We start from the raw sequence: 9220 nt of genomic DNA, 5'->3' as shown, positions 1-9220 counted from the left end.
GTTGAAATATAAACCCCATATCAGACCTACGTTTGCGTCCACTTCCTGTACATCCAATAATATTTTACTTCGGTGGTCGCCACTGTGCACTCGGGACACTGAGACTTAACGCTGCCCACTCTTGAGGAATTTGCGCGGCGGGAGTCAGACTTGGAAATACTTATTCTTAGCGGCTTCAGTTTCGGTGCTTTCTTCAAACACTTTTTACGCCCAAAACAGACACAAGCAATAGTCAAACACTTTCCAGATTTTATTTTATTTTTTGATGTTTTCCCAGTTTAATATGTTAGGTTCAAAACACTAGGCTATCATACCCTCGTGATATTATCCTGTGAGTACTTCACAGATATTAGATCGCTGAATTTTGCGCAAAGAATGGTTTGTCCAAACTCATTCTGCGTATCAATAGAAAGAACAAAAGAATCAGGTTTGGTTTTTTTGCAAAGTTATTTTAGTAGAGCAGAGAGTAAAAAAAAGGAGTTTGGTTTTTGTCGAAGTTAATTTTATCGTAAATTTGACGCATTCATCCTTAAAATAAATTCAAAATATTAAATCTATTTTCATGGTTGAAATATAATCTCACCTCAGCGATTTCCAAAACACAAAATAATCAAATGGGCTTTATAAAAATATTATCATAAAAATTGATAACTTTTCTAATATAATCAGACTTGATATTATTTGATATTGGTGAACAGCTGGAGGATTAACGAAATTGATATATTCATCAATGCTCATTTCACGCACTATCAATAGCAGAGGTGAGAGTAACATGAAAGAGAAACAAACACATGAAAAGCAAAAACGAACTCATTGCAAAGCAACCAAAACAACACGAAAGGATGAGCAGAAGATCTCAATTAAATATTTTGTGATAAAAACTATGTATAATACACGTCCAGCTATAAAACCATGGGGTATTAATGGCAATTCTATTCAATATAGAAACTTTAGACATTAACCATAGTTTTGTATAATGTAGAAACCTCACCTATAAAACCTTTGGGTATTATAGAAACCTCAGTCATTAACCATAATTTTGTCTAATATAGAAACCTCAGTCATTAAACATTGGTGGGCGGGACTCGTCATGAGATTGTAACTTTAGGCACTAATGGTAATTCTATCCAATATCCGAACTTTAAATATTAATAGTAATTTTGTGCAATATTGCAGTATAGAAACTTAGGCATTAATGATAATTTTGTCTATGTAAAACAATAAAATTGGAAACCAAATTATTTGTATGGTTAATACAATATAATAATTTAGTTTGACCTTATACCATGTGTTACTAGTACCAAATGCCCAAAAAACCATAATTTATATTTAGTAAAAATGAGAATGAGATACAATTATTTCATAAATGTCACATGGTAATGGGTGCAAGTGGGGCTAATTAATGTATGAATTAAATATATATAAATTTATATGTATAATTTGTGATGGGCAATATCATGGCTCCTTATGATGAAATTCTTAAAAAAAGTTATTGAGAGTAAGATACAACTATTCCGTAAACCACACAAGTTGAACGACTACCTCAAGGTGCTCCATGGATTTAGGGAAGTCTTCGTAGGAATTGCATCTTCTTCCATAGTGAAAAACTCCTCACTCACGGTGGATCCAAACCCTTTGGACCATAACTTATATTTATATAGCACATGTTAATATGACATATTTTTAATCAATTAATTTAATTGAAAGGGTAGAAAGGGTATAACTAGTTTTAAGATAAATCTCATTTTTTTTCTTAGTGATCACTACTAATGTTATTCTAGAATATTTAGTTTAACTTATATCACTAACATCCATCAAATAATTATTGATAATTAAATAAAAGATATGGAAGGTAAACCTATTTAGCATAATTTTGCATGCAATGATACTAAGATAGTTACATCATACAAGTATTTCAAGATATAGTTCATTATCAAATTAAATTTGCATAACTGCATAAATTAAAAAATCACTACACTCAATCTAGGTATATTTACCAATCATTCTTTCATTAGAATATGTGACAACAACTTCTCTTATAATGGTGCAATATTGAGCTTAGTGGTCATATCTATATAGATTTATAGGCTCGTGAAGGAGTATGTTCATATCTATATAGATTTATAGGCTCGTGAAGGAGTATGTTCCTATTAAGCACGAGGTTGATTAGGCCGAGTCGGTTGAAGGTTCTCTCTAACTAAATAATTGATTTCTTATTTTGGTTTTTGGTTTAGACGTATTATTACTTGATGTGAATATATAAAAGTTCTCTCAATTGAATTTCCTTGTCTCTAATGAAAAATTATAGTAAACATCAACATTATTGTTGCCCAAGTAGATTTTTTGGAGATTTTTTTGTTCAGGCACATTCTACAATGTGATGTCATTCCATTTTTGCTCAACCATGAGTTGAGTGTCTTTTTTAAAATAACAATCAATTATTTTCTAAATAACAATACAAGGTCAGCTATAATAAATATACCTATACAAAGTTAGCTATAATAAATATACCTCTTTGGCTAGTTTTAATTATATGATTTTGATGTCTCTCCTAGTTGATATTAGGACTCAATATGAAGGGAGGTAAAAATTGTCCGCCCTCACTCAATCTAAACAAAATATTTTTATATCTATATGAGATAATGTTATTTATTAAAAGATTAGAGAGAAATAAAACAATTAAAAATAAAAATAAAAATCTTATATTCTCTTTTTTCTATATTATATATAATCCTTATACTATAAAAATATTTGAATACATAAATAAATGGTTGGAATATATATATATATATATATATATATATATATATATATATATATATGAATTCAGGTTTGTGTGATCCATATTATGAATGTTGAGATATCTTTCAACAAGATGAAGAATGAGATCATTGCATTAGAATATAACAATTAGTTTTGACTAAAGAATTATTTTTAATTAACAAACCATTTTTTAATTAAAACTAAGTAACATATGGAAATTAGTTCCAGATAAAAAATTAAATTAATTTTATTCTTTTAAAGGTTAGTAATAATAAGGTCAATTTAATTATTCTAAACAATAAAACTGAAAAATAATAATAAAAAATAATAAAAAAACAAAATAAAGAATAAATAAGTTTAGATTTAACTATTCTAAAAAAATAAAAATAAAAATAGTAATAAAAAAATGGAAAAATAAAATAAATAAAATATAAATCAAAATAATAAATTAACTCAAGCCGGATTTCCTGGCACCATCTGCCGTTTTCAATATGACCTCCAACTCTGTCGGTGACGTTATGGAAACAGAGGAAGTGGTTGATTATTTTGAGGATTCGCTCGACTCTCATGTTATTTTCAGTCGACCTCATTTCAGCTCGTCTTCTGCAGGCCCTGACCTTCTGTCGCACTCATCACCGCATCTCTCTCCTGTGGTTACTCTTTCGGATCCCCAACCGCCATATCTGCTTGAGTACTCAACACCTCACGTGCCCACGGGCCTAGAGCTCCCTCCTCTGTCTCTTGGAACCCTCCGCTTCCTGTCGTCTGTTATTCCTCCATTGCCTTCATTTGATCCGCATCCCCTGTCCACCTCCTTTTTGGCTGCATCTTCTTCAGGTATCCCCCCCTCTTCGACGGCTGGGCCTCCTGCCCACATCCTCTCACCCTCAGGTTGCTTTGAAACCCCCGTAGTTAGGGTCAGCTCGGCGAAGACAACCCCTCCAGAAAGCTCCTCGGATCCATTGTCGGACCACCCTTTAGCTCCGTGTTCGGGGAAAAAAAGAACCAGGTGCGTCAAAGCTACTTCTAAGGACATTTCAATTCGGTTTGGGGAGACGTCGGCTATTAAGGAAGCTGCGAAAATGGCGAACACCATCCTAGTCGGCCATGTTCGAGGACGTGCTTATTCGGCTGCCCGGCTCACCCTCTGGGTGAAGGAGATTTGGGGAGGTGTTCTAAAGGAACTCCCGGAGGTTCAAGTTCTGCCTCGTGGCTGGTTCGCCCTGCATTTCGACAAGGAGAACTACACTGATATGGTACTTGCTAGATACTGCACATCGAGATGGCACCAGTGTTATTGAAGAGACGGAGTCCCCTCTTCGACCATGAACGAGAACAAATAGGGGCTGGGCCATTATGGGTTCGCCTGCCTAGGCTCCCCCTACAATACTGGAGCGAAGAAGTCTTCATTCGCATCGGGAACGCACTGGGTTCCTATCTCGACCATGACCGCACTTTTGTGGAGTCCAGAAACAGAACACTTGCTCGCATCCTCGTTCACCTTGACACCCGCGATGGATTGGAGGAAAAGATTACTCTTCACTGGGGCAGATACATGCGGGTTCAGATTCTGGATTATGAAGGGGTGCCTTTCAGATGTCGTCGATGTCACAGAGTGGGACATATTTTTAAGGACTGCCCGCTCAACAAAAAACAAGAAGACCCTCCTATGACATCTACCATTCCCTCGAAGACTACCTCTCCGGCTGCACAGCGCTTTCTGGTTGCGAGCACCCCCACCAGCACAACTCAACAGACACACGGGGCAGCTCAAGGTACCGTATCAGTGTCGGTCACCAGATCTCGAGCAGCCTCAGCAGCCATTTCTTCTCTGGGTATTTCTCATCTCTCTGCTCTGTGCTTATATTCCAATTTTCCCTCGTTGCACTCTCCTGCATTGTCTGTTGCATTTCGTACATTGCCTACCTCACCGGCCATAGCACCTTCGATGCCCTCATCTCACATGACTCCCTCGCCATCATCCTCACCATCATCCTCCCGAGGTTCTAAGCATACCTACAATCTTCGACCTCGTCCCCACACCCTAGGATCACATCTAAAGATTGCTGGTTTTGGCATCTCATCTCTGGGGATGAACACATTATCTGCTCAGGGGAGAAAATATCATATCACTAAAGCTATCTGAAGAGCGGAAGCCGGAGTTGCCACTGGGTGACAATCCACTATCGATGGGGTTCTTAGAGCAATGAATACCCCTGGGAACCTCCCTCCATGAAGTGCCTTTACTTCAATTGCAGAGGTCTAGCTAGCGCCTCCAAGAAGCTAGCCTTGAAGTGACTGTTTGGATCTTCTCCTATTGATATTATCCTTCTCCAGGAGACCCTAGGCCCTGCCGACTCCATATCTGCTTCTCTTTCCTCTATCACCCCGGGATGGCAATTCTCCGCGATGGACTCCATGGGTCGTTCGGGGGGTGGAGGGGGCTTGCTATTGGTTAAAATCCTGAGACCATTAGTGCTCTGGGTACTTGGGGGGGACCTGGATTCATGGGTCTTGACCTCTTCTTGGCCGATCTGGGTAAATGCCTCCGGGTTATTAACATTTATGGACCCTGCCATCATAGAGAATTCTTCTGGAGCCACCTCCTAAATTTATCAATCTTCACTACTGAGAATATCATACTGGGGGGTGACCTAAACTTTTCATTGGGCTATCAGGAATCCTGGGGTACTATGGCTCAGATTGAATCGATAACTAAATATATGGCTGACCTCCGGATCGCCATGACCTACTGGATGTTCCCATGAATAAGCCTCTCCCTACCTAGAGGAACAGAAGAATTGGAGAAGCGGCCAAGGCTAGAAGACTAGATAGGTTTATGATGAAAGGTTCTCTGTTTCAGCAGCTCCACCATTACAAAAATGGGTCGGTTCTGGAGGCATATCTGATCACCACCCAATCTACCTGGAGATTGCGGGGCCATTCCAAAAACCAAAAGCCCCTTTCAATTCAACCATGGCTGGTTATAGGACCCATCCTACATAAAGTTGGTCAAGGACTTCCGAGTACTTCACCCGATCGACAGATCAGACTCGTTGGCAAAGGGATTCTGTAAGAATTTATCGCAATTCAAACATCTTACAATCAACTAGGCCAGAGAAAAAAACCATAAGGAGAATTCTGTCCTAAAGCTCATAGAATCAGAAATATCCACCCTCACAGATGTCAGAGGATTGGGCTTTACCTCGGCTGATGAAAAAGCCCACCTGGTGGATCTTGAAAACTAGAAGCAAAAAATCTTGAGGGAGCGAGAAGAATCTGCCAGACTTCGTAGCAGAGCTACTTGGCTAAAAGCGAGAGATGACAATACTCGTTTTTTTCATAATTATGCAAAAGGAAGAAAGGTAAAGAACACCATTTGGAGTCTCCCTATGCCAGACGGTGATGTTGATGACACATTCCCCAAGCTCTCACAGCTGGGATCATCCCACTTCAAGAACCTCTAGAAACAGCCACCTGGTGCAACTATTGCTGATATCATCAACATTGCTGGTCACTTCCCCAGATTTGTAAACGATGATGATGCAGAGACCCTCTTTGATCCAGTGACATCAGAAGAACTTGAAAGCACCATTAAGTGGTTCAAGAAGGATCGAAGCCTGGGGCCGAACGGATGGACCATCGAATTTTACATCGCCTTCTATGAGCTAATTAGCAATGATCTTCTGAGGGTGGTTGAGGAATGTAGAGTATCGGGATCGCTATACAATGCTATCAATTCTACCTTCATAACTCTAATCCCTAAATTTGATTCCCCTTCCTCTTTTGATGATTACTGTCCCATCTCCCTCTGCAACGTGCTTTACAAGATCATTTCCAAAATCATAGCAAATTGCATCCGTCCCATCTTGTCTCGTCATATTGCTCCTCAATAATTTTCCTTCCTCGAACACTGACAGATCCATGAAGCCATTGGAGTGGCTCAGGAAGCCCTCCATACTATCTGGACCAAGCATCACAAAGCCATTATCTTAAAAATTGATCTAGCCAAGGCTTTTGACCGGGTCAGCTGGCTCTATCTCAAGATGATTCTCATTCATATGGGATTCCCTAATAACTTCATCACTTGGATCATGGCCTGTATAACCACTCCCACCTACAGTGTTATGATAAATGGATCTGCATCCCAGTTCTTCCACTCTGAACGTGGTCTCAGACAGGGCTGTCCTCTGTCTCCTCTCCTATTCTTGATTGTCATGAATGGATTGAGTCGCCTTATTGAATCGGCAAAGAGGAATGGGGATCTTTGTGGCCTAAAAATTACTGATGACTGTTTCCTCACACACCTTCTTTTTGTAGATGATGTCCTGAACTTCCTTGATGGCAGCATTCGAGATTCTCGCTCCTTCGCAAACATTATCTCCCTCTTCACATCTGCCACAAGGATGCTGGCCAACCTGTTGGGTCCGTATAATACTAGTGATTACCCCATTACTATTGTAGTTATACCCCTTATTTACATTTTTGTGCCCCCATTACCCCCATATTGCTATTAATGTGCCCATAGAATCCCTCTATTGTTATTTTTGTGGCTTTATATTATTATTGTTAGGTCGGCTGGATTATATTGTGACTCCATAGACTCCTTGTTATAGACATTTTTGTGCCTTACAGCATGGAGCATGAAATGTCAATAATCTGAGGGATCCAAAGTCCCTAAACATGTTGTTCTTACCCTTAGAGGAACAAGGTCAGCAAACCACAGCACTACAAATCAGTTCTCCACTGAAAAACACTCAAAAACAGGTCAATTCTGGATCAAAGCAGCTGCTCCACTAAGCATCTGCGCTGAATGTCAAAAGCTCTATGGTGTACCTGCGTTGCATAGCAAGTGCAACAAAGGCTACCTGCGCTGGGCGTACTTTGACATGTGGAGGAATCTTTTCTCAATGTGCCAGTGCCCAGGAAGCTTCCAAAATGACACTTGGATCAGAAGATTCGCCTAATGATGAGTTAAGAGCTTCTAAAACTCCAAGTGGAAGGCAGAAACTCCGAGTGAAGGACTGAAGAACAACTGGAGTTGAAGAGGACAACAAGTCACACATCAAGCTGACTTATCTTCACTCCAAAACTCTATATAAGGATCTCATCCCATGGGATCTAGAGGGCGGAATTTAGTGCAAAGAATTGCTGTTGGTTTACAGTTGTTAGTATTGGGTGATTGCTTGAGGGAGGTGAAGAAGAGATTTCTCTCCGTCGGGAAGGTGATGCTGGATTGGACCTCTCATGGTTGTATCACCGCCTGAACCTTACTTCCATATATTAATAAAGCATTTGAGGTTCTTCTATTCGCATGTGTTTCAATAGTGTATTGCCTTACTTGTGTCTTTGATTTATGCTAATCCTTCAATCGATTATGAATGCATGCTTCTTGTAGTTTCCTTTTCTTGTCTTATTTGCAGGATCTCGTGTAGCTGGGCTCGTGAAAAGACTTGGAGCTGGGAGCAAGCGGTAAACAAAGGAGATAGGATCGACCATTTGCGCAAGACATCGGTAAGTGGATCTCTTCCTTTTATCTCTTGCATGTCATAAAGAAGAAACTTTAGATAGCTTTGCTTTCAGCTGTTGCTAAGGAACTGTCACCCTTAGAGTGGGTTAGGGTCATTCCGAGTTGGATACTTTCCCCCACAACAGACTGGCGACTCCGCTGGGGATCGTGTCTTGTTGGTAACTTGTGTTTCTTGCTATTCATTTCTTGAACAAAGGGAGTACCGAATCGAACTGCATTCGAATCCTTAGAATGCAAAGTAGAGGGCAGCTACTCTAGCCGAGTGCTGGGCATGTTCATGATCTGAAGAGCTGATCCACAAGGACTCTTTTTAGCTCTTTGTGATAGTGTTCATCTCTCTTAATCATCCTCTAGTGTATACTTGACTGATAGCTTCTGATTTGGCCAAAAACCATTGATTTTTGAGCAAACTGTGACCTGGAATCTGAGAGAGACGAGAGTTGTCTCTTCAGTGCAGTTGCAGCAAAGGCTACCTGCGCTGCAACGCAGGTCCCGAAGGGGCTACCTGCGCTACATGTCAGATTGACAGTGCAGTACCTGCGCTGATCCAGTTTTGCCTTGTGCAACTGGGGTTCCCCACTGTCTGTTGCCCAGTTTTCAATATTGTTTTTGCAGCCTGTTGTCAACCTGTATACCCAGCTGAAACTACCTTTCTTTGCCTTCATTTCGCCTCAGTTGTATGAAGAAACCGTGATTGTTCTTATTGTATTTCTTGCTTTCATTCACAGTTTCCCGTAGCGAAAGTGAACTAGTCTTGCTGTGACCTCTTGGATCTAGACCTGTGAGAAAGTGTCGTTGTGATTCTAAGAGCTAGTTTATTGCTGTTCATAGCTGCTTGAGCATTTGCTTTCGTTATATGGTTCGAATTTCAGTATTTCTTGTGTAGAAACGAGTAAATCTTAAGGTGTTCTTTTGATTATTGGACAA

This window comes from Pinus tabuliformis, chromosome 9 (genome assembly GCF_031772625.1).
Source record: "Pinus tabuliformis cultivar Carrire ecotype Pingquan chromosome 9, CPIR1, whole genome shotgun sequence".
NCBI classification, from domain to species: Eukaryota; Viridiplantae; Streptophyta; class Pinopsida; order Pinales; family Pinaceae; genus Pinus; species Pinus tabuliformis.
Note: the sequence above shows the minus strand (reverse complement) of the source record.